Source organism: Meleagris gallopavo, chromosome 6 (assembly GCF_000146605.3).
Source record: "Meleagris gallopavo isolate NT-WF06-2002-E0010 breed Aviagen turkey brand Nicholas breeding stock chromosome 6, Turkey_5.1, whole genome shotgun sequence".
NCBI lineage: Eukaryota > Metazoa > Chordata > Aves > Galliformes > Phasianidae > Meleagris > Meleagris gallopavo.
In genome coordinates, this window is record NC_015016.2 from 14,994,722 (window position 1) to 15,010,332 (window position 15,611).

The 15,611-nt window shown below is 38.5% G+C and overlaps 1 long non-coding RNA gene across 1 annotated transcript; it reads right to left on the reverse strand.

The window, feature by feature from the left end:
- Positions 1-103: 103 nt before the first annotated feature.
- Positions 104-15,050, reverse strand: LOC104911375. Its single transcript, XR_793882.3, has 3 exons — positions 14,851-15,050; positions 4,518-9,497; positions 104-1,358 (listed from the first exon to the last, which is right to left on the reverse strand). It is a non-coding gene; the product is annotated as an uncharacterized LOC104911375 (long non-coding RNA).
- Between the last annotated feature and the right edge of the window lie 561 nt (positions 15,051-15,611).

The window sequence follows — 15,611 nt, forward strand, 5'->3', positions numbered from 1 at the left end:
TTCAACATGATACTTGACATCAAATTTTACACTTATATTTTTGTATAGAGCAAATATAAATTTGAAGGTTTGGAAAGTCCTGTGAACTCCTATTTTTTATCCAGGCTAGTGATGACATGCCTCATTGGTGCCCAGCTCAGACAGCTCCAAACATTTTCCTGTTTGGGTGGGCAAAAAGGAAGAGAAAGGACATTTCCAATCAGATGGGCCTTCAGGGATTGCTTTGCTGCACCTTGATAATAGCATGATGAACATTTTGTTCTTTTTTTCTTACTACCTACTCTTCCCCTGTACCAGTGGAGGTCACACACCATCTTCCAGAACACAACAAAAGGGGAGCGGTAACTATAAAACACTCGTAGAATCATAGAATGGCTTGGGTTGGAAGGGACCCCAAGGAATTCCAACTCAAGTTCCAAACCCCCCAGCCTCAGGCAGGGCCACAAACCTCCAGATTTGGTACTCAATTAGGTTGCCCAGGGCCCCATCCAACCTGGTCTTCAACATCTCCAGGGTTTCAGAGCATCCACAACCTCTTGTCACACCTAGATGACAAGAAGGTGTGGGAGAGGGATTCAGGTGACTGCATAAGTGAGTGGGCTGCCCTGCCTGGCACACACCCACAGGGGATCTCTCCCAGCAACACACAAGGGTGTGAGGATGGGAACTGTGGCAGCATGGCTGAAGATGCCAGACTGCCACCTGTTCCTATGGCTTGGACATTGTTTGCAAATGGGATTTTTCATATAACTTTAAAGCATGGTGTGCTGATATTGTGGAAATTGTTAAAGTAGCTGGGGAAGAGATTTCTTAATAAGATTATCAAGCATCTCTTTGTCTGGCTATGTTTTTAATTTAGTACTTACACAGTATCCGTTCTCAGCACGAACACTGCAGGGAGCAAATAGATCATAGCTTTCAGCAGGCCGAGCAGAAGGGGCTATTGTGTTGGTTCTGGATATCAGTAAATAAATCCGTCATATCAGATGTAACATACAGGCAGCCACAGTGGAATTAAAATAAGAGATCACACTTTCTTGTATTTCATGGCTGATCATTTTAGGAAACAAAACTCATATTGTTGTCTGTGTTACTGAACACTGATACTGCTCTTTTTTTCACTATGGACAGATGAATGTAAGTACATGGTCACTGAAAGCAGGCACAGAATCCCAGCATTGGCACCATGGGAAAAAGACTACATGGGCACAGAAGTGAAAGAGGGGAGTTGAAAAGAGAAACGTGATGTTTTCCCCTCCATTTCACACATGACTCAAAGCTCAGGAATCACTGCAGTCAGCACTGAGCGGGGGTGTCTGCACGTGAAGAAATGTCTTCTCCAAATTTAATGCATTTCTCTGCAAAAGTCAAAAGGTACATTCTTTTAAATCTCAACTACATCTTAAAAATATGATTTTAAAGAACCTAAAAGCTCTATCTTGTATGTAATAAAACCTTTACCAAATGAGTTTTTGTTTTGTTTTGTTTTTTGCCTAAAAGACATTTATCACTTTGTTTCACAATGTGAGTCTTTGATCTCCAGCTACATTTTAAAAAATAATGAATAAATAATTTAGTATTTCGCTTAGTTGGAAAATAGTAGATTTCTTGCATCACTGTATTACTTCTGTACACACAGCACTTAAGGACAGTGCAAAAAGGAGTTTTTGAACCTGGTCTTGATTTCACTCTGTCTTCATTTGATCTTAATCAGTGACCTGCTAATAGCCTTTTGTTTAACGTGTAGAAAATGGCTTAAACAAATTGTGTGTAGGCCAACTGCCACAATATTGGGAAAAAACAAATTATCAGTTCAGGAGGCGAAGTTGTTCTCCTCAAAGCTCTGCTTCACAGTACACATCTATCTGCCATTTCCATTGTTCCTGCTTTGTTTTCTCCTAGAGAACTTTGTTGATAATCATTGCTAATGAACTCTGAACACTCTGGGCAGGACAGGAGAAACTCTCCTGTTAAATTGTGATAGAATTCACATTTAATGTATTATATCAAGCAGGATTTTCATTTCAAAGAGAAAGATATCACATCGCTCAGTGTTGGTAAAATTAATAGGAGTGCAGTACTGACTCTCATTTAAATTTTTACCATAATCCAAAAAGAGCAACATGGATTTATTCTGCTGTTTTAGAGAGTAAAAGACAACTGGTGAGAATGTCTTGCCAACCCCTGAGACAAATGAAAGCAATAAGGAGACTTGGCAGTAAGGGAAGCCATGCCATTAGTGGGAACAAAGGTTGACCTGGAGTCCTACTTCAGGACTATTTAGGCGGGGAGGATGAAATGCAGCCCACCCTTCTGCCACAGTGCTGTGACCACTCTATGGAGCATGCATAGAGTGCCTGGTGCCTTCATGCTGGCAGCACTGACAAAACAGAACTGCTAAGTGCATTCTTCCACCTGCTCTGCACTGACATGCACTGACATCCAGCTTAATGCTGGATCTTCAAAATTGCTGCAAATAACCACGTTCCTGACAGGTTTAGTCTCAGGGACTTAGAGGTCTTTTCACTTGCTGTTTAGCACTTTGTCCCATTTAGTACTTTATGGCAGAACCCCCAAGACCCCTTTCTGTGGTGTCTGGGAAGAGCACTCTGCATTAACACCCACCCCAAACTGCCAGAAGCTCAGAGCAGGGAACAGCAACCTGCACTTCAACTAACGTGCTCTTCTTGCTCTTCTTGCCTTCAGTGCAGTCTGATTCACCAGTTAGAGTTTCCAGCTCCACTAGTGCTGGTGAAGGAATCATGGGCCCGCTCAGCCTTGCTGCTGGCCTTATGCTGCTTCAGTTCAAGGCCAAAACCACTGTACATGCTGCAAAAAAGGTTTCATAATTCCTGCTGTAATATCCACATTCGGTTAGCAGCAATCTGGCAGTGCTGCTAGTGCAGACACAACTACTGGAGGGCAGACCTGGCCTGTGTGAAACCATCACAACCCATCCACAGGTCTGTGGGCACATCAAGAGCTGCCACACACCGTGGGGAACAGCGGGGTCTCTGCAACACGACGGTCAAACAGCTGTGACTCCAGGCCTGCCCTGTGATGTGCCCAATGATGCAGTCCGGCCTCAGCCCCACGCCTCACCCCCATCACCTGGCACAGCTCTGTGCTGCAGCCCGATGTCATGAGGGCACCTCAAGCCTTAAAAAGTGGTTTGGGGGGGTCCTGTGCAAATCCTGAGGGACAGCACTCAGGAAAACGCACACCACCACACTTGTTTTCAGGCACATTTTATGAAAACACTGAAAACAAGCCAATAGGAGTCTGCTGAAGAAATTAAAGCTCCAGTTATCTTCTCCTGTAAAAACAGTAATTTGTAAAAAATGCGCTTCCCTCTTCTTTTCTTCTGCGTTGCACACGTGATGGAGCACTGGCCCCGAGGCTGTGCTCTCCTTCCCCAGAGCTCTTCAAAAGCCACCTGGAAGTAGGCCTGGCTAATGTGCTCTGGGGAACCCTGTGTGAGTGGAGGCTGGAGCACATGGACTCAGACCCGTGGTTCTGTGATTCACGATACAACACAGAGGGGACGGTTCCAAAAAACAGGCTCTTGCATCACTGTTTACTTACTCATAGCAAGCTGAAGAGCCCAGACAAACGCTCTCTTCAGGAGAGCAAACAGGTTCAGATGACACTTTAAATAATGCTTTTTATATTACCAGATACTATAAAAACTCTCCATCTAATGCAGTTAATACCAAAAACAGCTGCCCGCACGCAATGAAATTGCCAAGAATTCATTTTACATCTGAAATTAAACACGTCTGAAATAGAAAAACTGCAGACTGCAAGTCAACACTGACACTGAGGTAAATACTGCAATTCTAATGCAGGATATTCAAGACTTTCAGATGTTGCTCAGTACAATGTAGTCTTCCTCCTTCTATGATTTATGGCAATACAATCTGCACATCCAGTGCGCTTTAAAGGAAACAGCTGTACCCCTCAATCTGCTTCTCCAAGAAATCTATCATCGTCAAGCTACTCAAAGCATCACTAACATCCTTATTTATTAGCATTGCAGGAGATGCAAATAAATTTACCCTCTTATTTCCTTATATTAAACTACCCATACACCTAATTTTTCTTTTTAACCTTTATAGCATCCCAACTTCCACCTTTTTGACCCCTCTGGTTTCTACAGAAGAATACTTAGTGTGCCTGAAAGACATGAAACACAAGTGTATGATCACAGGATCATCAGTATCATTTAAATAGAAGGCAGCAAGTATATTACAGCTGCCAGTTGCCAACATGCTGTTTACATACAGAATAACTTGTACTAATATTTAAGATAAAGGGGCACACAGAGAAGAATTAGCTTTAGACTCGAAGTGTGCCACAGAATCTCTTACACAAATGAGATCTTTTATTCTAACGCCTCGTTGAGGACAGCAAGCCATATTACCTACATCTTTGTACACTTTTGAAGCAGGTGCTTCACTGCCACTTCCAAGGGGACAAGTGCAAGGTTACCTATAAAATTTTATTGCTTTACTTACCATAGCACTCCAAAAAAGATGTTCTGGAACTGTGTCGTTCACTGATTAAGCCAGAAAGTTCAACAATTTTGACACTTTGTTGTTAATTGTTGCTCTCAATCTGCGGAAACCATCAACATCTTCACAGTTCATTTTGCCCAGTGCATTGAGTGAACTTTACAAAGTCTTCACAGAGATATTGGACAACTCATATGGGAAATGTAAGTGCGTGGTCACCTATCACCAGAGCAAGCAGTGTGCTTAGCATGTCGTCACCAGAGTATTCCCAACTAAAAAGCAGCTTAAAGTTGCCCCCAAAATGCTGAAGCATATTACATATGGTGTAACAGGCACCCACAGAAAAAGCCACCCTCCTTTACATCAAACTGCATCAGACTAATCATTCGAAAAGAAATGCAAGAGGAACAGCGTAATAATACCACTTTGCCAATTGCCTTTCCTAAAAGTGCCTTCCTGCCCATTCTTTTTTTTTTATTGGGAAGTACCTGATGACCTAAAGCCCAGACAAGAGAAGTAAAGCCAAGCGTTGCTTTCTTGGCTTTACTTTTCAAACTGTGTTTCTGGGATTTACCAGTCACTTCTTGGAGATTCTTAAAAGAGGACTAAGAAAAGCAGGTTCATATACAACAAAATTATCATTATCATCAGCGGCTCTTCTTATTATTCTTGTTTCCTTTTTTAAAGCATTTTCTCTTATCAGCAGTTACGTATCTTCCATCAGTACCTGTAAACTAAGGCAACTCCAACTCTCACCAGTTCTGTGGTTTCCTCAAGATGCAGTTCAGCTGGCAAAGAGAAAAAGCAAACAGCAGAAAGATACTTGCTGCACACTTTAGATGTAGCTACTAACATTTCTTTATAGGTCTGGGTCACAGTCACAGAGATAAGTGTTCAGATTTGCATTGTTTTCTCAGAACATGTTAGAGATACCAAACGGGCACTCCACTGCAGAGGTAGGTAGATATTTTCAAGAACTATGGATTCAAATTAAAAAAAAAATAAAAGTCAGATTACAGAAGCATGTTTGAAACAGTAGTGAGAAAGTGCTAAAAGCCAGGTTGAGTAAATTCTTTATACATGCCTCAGAGAAACAGAGCGCCACATGAGTCTGCAACGGATGGGCAGCATTCTAATTAGTAATTTAAACATGTCAAAGGAAAATGCAGTGCTCATTATCAGCAAAGGATTGCTGTAAATAATTTGTTGCTTCAGCTGCTAAAGCTTTGTTTTTTTCTGTTCTGTCATTTCAATTCCTCTGTCCCCTCCCACAGACTGCTATTTTTACATACAGCCAACACTCCCAGATGTCACTTTGTCATCTGCCACCAATACACTGTCACTCTTTTCTGATGAGACTTTTGCTCCTTCTAACCTTTAGTTTGTATCTAAAGTTTGCAGCATTAACAAAGTTGGGAAACAGAGAAAGAGGTGTTAAATAAAAAACAAAGCCTGAACTAAGACTTCAAAAACACTTAAACAGGTCTCCCATCACACATTTACTTTATGTGATAAACTCAGCTAACTACTATAAGGTAAATGTAACTATAAAGCTACACATGCTGATATTTTCCTCTCACAAAAAGACTGAAAAGCAAATTAAAAAAATATAATTATTGAAAAGGATTCCATTACCCTGCTATTGGATTTTGCATCTTTTTAGTAAGAGAAAATGTGCATCATTCAAAAGACTGATAGGGCTTATTAAAGGGGAAAATGTTTCTTGTCGTTTTTCTTTTATCTGCACTTTATCACGACTCCAACATTATTAGTCTCAAAAGTGTCCATCAGAATGAAATATACAGCTGACAAGAAAAAAATAAACATAAAATGAAATATAAATAAGTCTTCAAACGGAGAAAGGAATTAGGGAAACATCTCAAGTCTGCAGAGGGATGCATGAAAAAAACACAACTCTTAGAAGAAACTTTTTTCAAACATTTATCCAATTATCAATGCATAAGCAACAAACCCAGTGCCCCACTGGCTCAACACAGGAAAATAACTCATTAAGACAATGACACTTGAAGGGACAGGTTTATTACGTCACCTACACCTTTTTGTTTCTGAGCTGGTGACCAAAGCAATAGTGAAAACCTTCATCCAGAAAACATTTACAGCAAATTTTGTTTTGGGTTCTGAAACGAAAACCAAATTTACTTGTGCTGTCAATGAAAACGCTGTCTGGTTCACCTCCCTTCTCAAGCCCTGGGTGACTCTCTAATCTTGCAATGGCATTTTCCATATAGTAACGCTTAAAAAACTCCACTAAACACAACATAATCCTAAATAAGAATTCATTTTTTAATTACATGGTATAGAATACCTTGCAAACAAAAGACACTTATTCAGATTTCCTGACAGGTACTGGTTGGTTTTTTTTTGGCAAAGTTGGAACAAACCAGGAGGAAAAGCAAAGAATTGTTTTATAATCACGAGGGAAAGAAATGTCCATTTAAATGTAGAGGATTCATATGGCAAAACTTAAAGAAAAAATCCACACTTACAGCAGATTTTTTTTTAATTCTTAGTGCAAGAAACATAACCAAGTTAATCACAGAATCAGGACTAATTAAGAATATGGAAAATTCTCCTATACAGAGGTAGAGTCCAGTGCACAAGGCTAAAACGATATTCAATAGTCTAAACAAGACTGAGCCAGGTTTTACGGAATCCACTTTTTAAAGTATCAGACTGTATGTACATACATACAATAAATAGACTATACAATCTTTAAAGTAGTTTAATAAACTTCACAAAAATTATAGAAGATGCATTGAGATCTTTACATAATCCAAAGTTCATATATCTATCGCCCAGAAATGGATAAAACCAATATTCCTGATATCAAGTTAAATGGAAAATAGTTTAGCAAAGTGTTGATAAATCAAAATATTTTACATATTCTAAAGCCTAAATTTATGCTTAGAAAGGATGAATTTCAAATGCTTTGAAAATGTTCCTTTTGATATCATCTGTAAAGAGGTTGCAAATGCTTTGATTGGCATTTGTATTGTTATACTTTCCTTACATTCCACGTTCAAGGGAAAAATGGACTTGGAGACTCACAGTTCCGATGCATTGGCACAACAATGATGAGAATTAGATATTTTCAAGGCCCAAAGGACATCAGGAGAATTTACGGACAAAACCTTCATGTCACAAACCACGCAAATCACATTAGAAGGTTAACAGAAACTGTTTGGTATCACTACTTGAATCCTGCTAGTGCCTCTCCACCTGGAGGCATCCGATCCGCACTGCACTGAAGCAAAGGGTGCTTCTCAGGGCCTCTAGGTTTGCTACAAGCCCATAGGGCTTAATGAAAACAAATAAGGAATCTTTACAGTTTACCACAGTAGTGCATATATCAGGGAAGTCTGCTGCCACTCACTTCAGTGACAGTCACAAAGAAAGAATTTCAGGGAACTGAGAATTTTCAACCGTATCTTTCTAAACTATGCAAAAAAATAAAAATCAAAAAAATAAAAATAAAAATAAAAATAAAAATAAAGTTCTTATTGCCCAAGGGGGCAACAGCCACGGTAGGAAGGAACTAGTAACAACAACAGAAGAGCTTAATAATTAGAGTTGAACATTTTGTTCACGGTTTGGTTATTTTTAATTTCTATAAGTGCTCACACTGAAAAAAATATAAGAGTTTGTATTTTAGCTTCAAAACCAAATCTGCTTGTGAGAAGTACCTTGTTAAAATGTGTATTCTGCTCTTCTGTAGACCTTCTCAGTGAAACTTATAAAATTATTTTTTATTTTATACAAACAGACTTACTTTGTTTTAAAGTAAACACATACAAATTGAGAATATTGCTTGCAACAATGGACCTGGAGGTGAATGAATGAACTAGTCTAGGCCATACAAAACAAATCTGTCTCTAAATGAATTCTGCTAAACTTCTAATGCTATGAAAATCTGCAAAAAGGATCACAAGACCTGTTGCAAATTTCAGATATTTGGCCCAAGTCTTATAACTATCATCATCTGAATACATTAACAACTGTATCTTTGTACTAAGGAAAAATAATTGATTCCAAGAACTTAGGAAGGCACACGCACCCAAGTATACTATAAATAAAACACATCATGGAATTATGAACCATCTTCTGATCCCTGTACACACTTTTGGTTCAGCACTATGGTCAAGTTCTCTCTTTTGAAATACAATAGAAGGCATAAGAGAAATATAACATATGCATAATAATTATGAAGAATAATGCTAATAACAGCTTACAGAGAAAAGTGCAGTGAAAAAAAAACAACACTATTTATTCAGGGGTTTGTGCTACTGTAAATACAGACTTGGTATTTGCTGCTGTGCAAGGGGAAGAATTTTTCCTGGGAAGCAGCAATGAGGAATGGAAAATAAAAATTAAGAAAGATATTAAGAGAAACCTTTAAGATGGAACTCTCTGAACGTCACTCCTCTAGTGCACAGTCATCTGACTATGTGGTTCATTTTCATGCTGTCGTTTCTCTTCAAAAGCACAGCACATTGAAAAATGGCACAGTTCTGAAATAGTTTTTCTGCCTCTACTTCATTTTTTGTTTCTACTTCCAAGCACCCGATTTGCTGTTTCCTCATAGAAAGACTAAAGGTGTTAGTGAAAGTGAGGAAGAAATTGTCACCCATCTTCTCTCCCAAACACTGGCTTCTCCACTTCAGCTCCCGCTAGGTACTTTACTCGTGTGCTACACAATGGGGAGGCACTGTAAAGGCAGCTTGACAGATTTAAAAAAAAAACAAAAAAACAGAAGTCTTTTTCTCTCCTCTCCCTCCCCCCCCACCCACCCCCAAAAAACTGGATGGATGAAACAGTACGTCCGTAGGAATATTCCAGTCTCCTCTGTTAGGAGATAATAGCAGGAGACCATCTAACCACAGTCAGATTGTCAGCACTGACTGACCGTTTCTTTGCAGATTTCCTGAAGTCCTTGTATTTATCTTCACACAAGCGGGAAATGGCCTGTAACACAAAAGGAAGAAATCTCAATTGCGTTGGCCACAACTGTACAATGTAGGTTTCTACACATAGGTAAAATTACAAAATGGCACTTAGTGAAATCAAACATGTGAAGAACTTGTTCCCAAATCTTACTCGTTTCATTAACCTTATGTTAATCAACACGCTGCCACTGCACTGCCCATCATACTCACTTTTGAAGGACTCAGCTAGCATCTTCCAACCCTTTTCTTTACTGCCTGTGGCAAACCCAGTCAAAACAGCTGACAAGTAACACAGAGTACTTCACTTTCAACGAACTGTAGAAATGTTCATAGAAATTATATCTGGACAGTTCAGGAAGAGGATGGCTTATATTTCCTTTAGAGATGTGCAGCCTGTCCAGATGACTCGCCCTGCTTTGCTAATAGGGGTGATGTTTGCCTCCATTTCTGAAGAACCTGCAGGAGATGGTGACTCCTATGCAAGCTGCTGTCTTACGAGGTGCTGAAGTGTCACTCAGATTCAGAATTATTTTATTTGCATTAAAGATACACAGAAATGTCATAAGAATATCTTTTAAAGAAAGAGACAAAGATTATTCAAAAGTTGAGACTTACTAAATGACACTGAGGCTAATGTTTTACGTTCCTATTGCTCTTAGCCAAGTTTAAAACAAATCTTTATTATGTACCTTTTATATCTCAACCTTGTAAGCATTCGTATGGTTGGGACAGGCTATGGGTTTCATGAGTGAGGATGTTATCTCTGACATTTAAACACGCAAAGCTGCAGAGGAAGGTCATTCCAAGTAGTGCTCAAGGTCAACTCAGAAAATGAGATGAACATATTTCTGTTTACTCAGGAATGTTTTTAAGTGGTATCTTAAGATGGGATGTTTAACAAAAAGTACCGTACAAATAAAAACAGTTCAAGTGTTTGATTATAAAAGAAGGCAATATAAATAAGCAGTCTGACTCCGCTGTGCATCATTCTCTTTCTTAGCCTTTACTTCAACAGCACAGCAAGTCGTAGGAGTCCTAAAATCTCAACTGTCCTCCAAAGATCAGCAGCAGATATGGCAGAATCACACAGCTCCTGCCACTGAGAGCAAGCTCAACTAATTCTACGATAAGTCAGTCACAAAACATGACTAAATTAAGTTTAAAAAAAAGAACAAAAAAAGAACAAACAAACAAAAAACACCAAGAAACCAGCTGCTACTATATAGTTGGAAACCAAATTTCCTTTTGCTATAGCCATTCTTGAATAGTTTTCTTTCTTACTGCAGATGACAAAAACAGTAAAATAACACAACTATTCTTGTTGCTCTGTAGACCATAACTTAATTCACTTAAAATTGCTCAATAATAATTTATATAATTTAACCAAGAACTCAGTGAACTAGGAATGTTTATGCAATTCAGTCAGATTTAAAATCCAATGGATGAAAACATTTGAATCACAGAATAATATACCAGGATGTGGCATGTGCTGAGGTGGAGGTCAGCTTCCTTTGGTTGCCAAACCAGTCTCTTCTTTTAGGCATAAAATAGAAATGATAATCACTATAAAAATCACCAGAAAATTGCGTGTACAATAGGAAAATATCCCTGTTCTGGCACTTGGTCAGACAAAACAAAATTTTGCTTGGAAGTGGTACTCAATATTTGGCAGTTCCAGTCCCTGGTGATTATTCATATAGATGTAAAACACTGACTGTAGTTTAAAGCAATCCTTTATCTAATGGCGCCAATTAATTTGCAAATAATTTACAAAACAGACATTTGAAAATTCACTAAAGTATCTTGTAACATAGGGGAAAACAAGACAAAAGTGGAAAATTGCAATTACTTACTTTGTCTGTCAGTTAAGATATATCCATATAGGTTGCAACACTGCTCTGTCATCTGATGTATCTATTATTTCTAACACCAGAGAAAACTAATTTCTGCCTGTTGCAAAGTATCTTTTTTCCCGTGAAATTAAAACAAAGTATTATTAAAAAACAGCAACAGCAATCAGGTGGAATTTTGTTCCTTTATCTAGATACTTTACATGGCTCTGGAGGAGATTTTTATCAATGGTAAGGTGGGGGAGGATGAGGAGACAGGGGAGAATAGCAGCAGAGGATAAATTTTGGCTGTATGCACACCACTCTGCAGAGCAGGAAAGCAGGAGTGCTGGCTACAGATTGACCACTGGAAATGCACAAATGCACTCAGCCTTGAGTGCTGCAATACTCTCCAAAATGGGCAAACCAGAGAGAATGTAGGGAGAGTCAGAATATGTAAAAAAGCAGATGACTGAAAGCTGTGATGACGGAGGTACTCCTGAATGCATGGAAAATGAAAAGAAGAATCATCAGGTCACTATTGACAAAAGGAGTCACAGAAGTTTTGCTTTTTAGCTACAAGGTTCTGAGCACACAGGACATGCAAGTCTGCCGTCAATCACTGCAAAAATGGGAAGCCAGAGAGTAGAATGACACTTCTCAATTCATACCTTACAATTTTCTCTCCTCTTTTTACTCTGTTTCATCTATGGAATACTACCTCTTTAGGGTCAAGATAATACAGCACACAGTAGTTGAAAGAGATCTTCCTCAAACACTATCCCAATACTAAAAAGCTGAGACAACACACAGTCCATTCAGTTGAGAGTGCACTAAAAAATGCTCTTACAGAATCTAGTCTGGAAATGAGTAAAGTGCCAAGATCACAAGCAGAAATAGGGTAGGTATGTTTTGCGGACTTATCAGAAGAGCAGAATCTGACTCATATCTATCTCAGTACGTGGGAGAAAAAACAGGTGCAAGAGTAGGAAATTACAAAATAGTGGATTAAGGTTGGATATCTGACAATCTTCTTGGCAGAAACTTCTTGTTAGAAACTAATTTCTCAGGAGAAGAAAAGGAAGCCTTGACATTTGACACAATTAGAAGGAAGGAGAAAACAGAGTACAAAATATGCTGTTCTGAACAAGGAGCACTGACAGGTAGGCTCAATGATTTAATTAAAGATTATTTGCTGTTTTTAACTTGAAAGATTTCATACAATGTGGAAGGGGAGAAGGGGGAGTTATTAAAATGTCATTAAAATGTTTCCTGATTACTAGGTGGACTGATACCACAAATTCAGGATGCTTTCAGGCCACATTACTTTCACTTTATCATTGAAAAGACAAAGCTGCTTCTTTGTATCAGTTGTGGGAACATTAAACAAGGCAAAACATCCCCTACAAAAGCTCCAGAAAGAACTATTTGTTTTAAAAAGCGTTATAACCTCTCTTAGCATTTCCAATCGGATGGATCTTGTCCAGCATTTCCGTTTGACAAGGAACAGTTATCAGTAGCCTTGTCCTCCGGCTTCTTTTGGAATTTTTTTTTTTTTTTTTGTCACTGCTAGGTCAACTTCTTGGTATTTGCAAAAATAGCAACACAGATTCTACCATGAAAGACCTAATGCTTCTGCTTCAGATACTGAACATGACTGTAAAATGCAATCATATCAATGCCAGTAAATAAGTTGCTTGAAATCTCACAACTAAGCAAAGTCTTTTCAATTTACCAGACATGGCAAATCATTTCACTGCATTTGCTATCAGTCTGTTGTCTTTAATCATAGACTGCAGTTTTTCTCTTAGTTTCAGAAGTAGAGAACTCTGGGCTGAAAAGCATAATAGCCCTTGAAAATTGTTGCAGACGCATTCTGATAACTCCTGGCAAGCTATACGGAACTGTGCCCAAGGAATTAGGCTATACATTATGCTGTCAACTCTTTCAAGGGTACACAAAAGACATCCAACATCACCAGGGAACAAGGCAGTTCCCTTCCTTCTGACCACAGAAGAAAGGTAAGGAGCTGGCAGACCAGGTGAAGTCCCACAGCGGAGACTCTTCCTCTTACCTGAAGCCATCCCCTTTGGCTAGCAAGCTTACTTCAGAGCTGCCTTGAGCTAGCAGCACAAACCACCTTCACCTTGGCAGAATTTTTAATAGCGTGGACTTAATTCAAAAATATTCAATTACTTCTTCTTAAATATGCATTCTCTTTAATTAGTCCAGAAAAACCACCAGTATTCTCTTCTTATTTACTGCTATTCTATTTTCTTCGAAAGTTTTAGGAGTAATCTTCATTACCTGTACTTGTAACTCACTGACAGGTTTCAGAAATGCTGTGTACTAGATTCTCTTCAAAAAGAAACATATTTAATTGCAAATGCATGTGAAGGTGATAATTATCAAAACCTAACATCTAATAACTTAGCACACCACTTCCTTTGACGTAAGTCCCAATGATTTTTCATATGTTATTATTATGATTCTTTAACACAAATAAAATCTGATGCAAATTTACACCTCACTTCATATACAGAATTAACTTACATTCTTATTGGAGCTATTTGAGAAATTTGAAGGGAATATTTAGAAATAGAGAAAGATATTCCAATTTAGTGAAATCTGCTTTAATTCTTTCTTCCACCTCTGTTCCCATTACAAGCTGCAAACAAGTTAATAAGTCTTCCCATGCATCATTTCCCTCCAACAAAAACTGTTTTACAGGAGCACTGAGAGTTTCAAAACATGCAATGCTGATGTTAATGCATAGCCATAGAACCTATAGTGCAAAACTATTATCTAATTAAAACATCCAGTGCTAAAGGCAGTTAGTAGCTAGTGGCAGATTTCAAACTTTGAAAAAAATGTGTACATATTCATGCAATAACAAGCATTTTTGAAAAATCTGACCTAGAATGCTCAAGAAAAAAGATTCCAGCTTTCAAAGTACCCACAATTGCCTGATGATTTAAAATTCCTCCAATGTATGTAAGAATTCACAATGCCCTGAATTTCACAGGTACATCTGACATAGTGGTTTATGCTCTTGGTGTATTCAGGTCTCCTAATGATGTGTGCTTATTTCTGTCTTATTACTGAGAAAAACACTGCTGAGACAACAGACTTGGATTCACGTGAAATGCAGCATAGCAGGTAACAAGCACAAAGAACACTAATTTTTAGCAAAACTTTTTAATACTCTGTCCTGCACAGTCAATCTTAAGAATAAACAGAACCAAACTGTGAGTAGAGTTATTGTAAAAATTGCGGGTTTTTTCACGAGGTCAATGTAGACAATTAGAATGGAAAGAAATGAAAAGCAAGACAAGATATGAAGTAAGTTGGGCCAAAAAGGTGTTTCCAGACCCATGAATACCTAAAGGACAAGGTAAAAAAATCAGTTATGGATATTGAGCACATTCTAACATTACATGGGAATATTTGGGAAGAGATGGGTTGGGAAGGGAGAAACTCTCCAAAAATTCCAAATGACCATATATATTCAGTTCTGGGCAATATAAAAAGAAATTGCCTTACCTCAAGTTTATATGCCCTATCCCTGCTGAGGGGCTCCAAAGGAAAACTCAGATTATTTGCTTCTGCCAAGGAGCGCAAATCAAAATAATACTTGGCATAAACACTGGAGGGAACATTAATATTGAACTGCAACAGCTCCAGAAACTGGCGTTCCAGCTCATTCCTGTAGAGAGAAGATAAATGTGAAAACATTTTTCAGACTGTGCATCCTGAATGTAATTTGCTTTAAATTGCAAATGGCAGTAACCAAGTTCATTTCGTATTCTTGACAGATGCAATTATCCTAGCCTAAATTTTGAACTAGTTTACCAAGTTCTATAAGCATGCATGCTTTCGTGAGGAATATTAAAGTTGCTGCACCTTGCAGCTACTACTGCTGTGCCAGTCAAACCCAAACTTTTGCCAGCAGAAGAGACCCTTTAGTTAAGCTAGCACAAAAGGGAAAAGGGTAAAACTCGGAAAATAAAGTTCTTGTCGTTTCTGCTGTACCTCCACTAGGTGGATCTGCACACACAGCTATGCCAACACAAAATACAGACATGTCCTAAATTTGTCAGACAGCCCTCAGAGATGTTGCAAATTATCCTAACATACAAATGACTGGACAACTTGTTTATTCTGTCTTGGCTTTCATAATAAATCACTTAAAACTAGACACGAGAAATCTGATTTCTTCAGCATACCATTTGTCTGGGGTGATGAGCAGAATACAGCAATTTTTCCCTAAGACTTGCAAGAAAAATTCGCTTTCGTTACTTCAA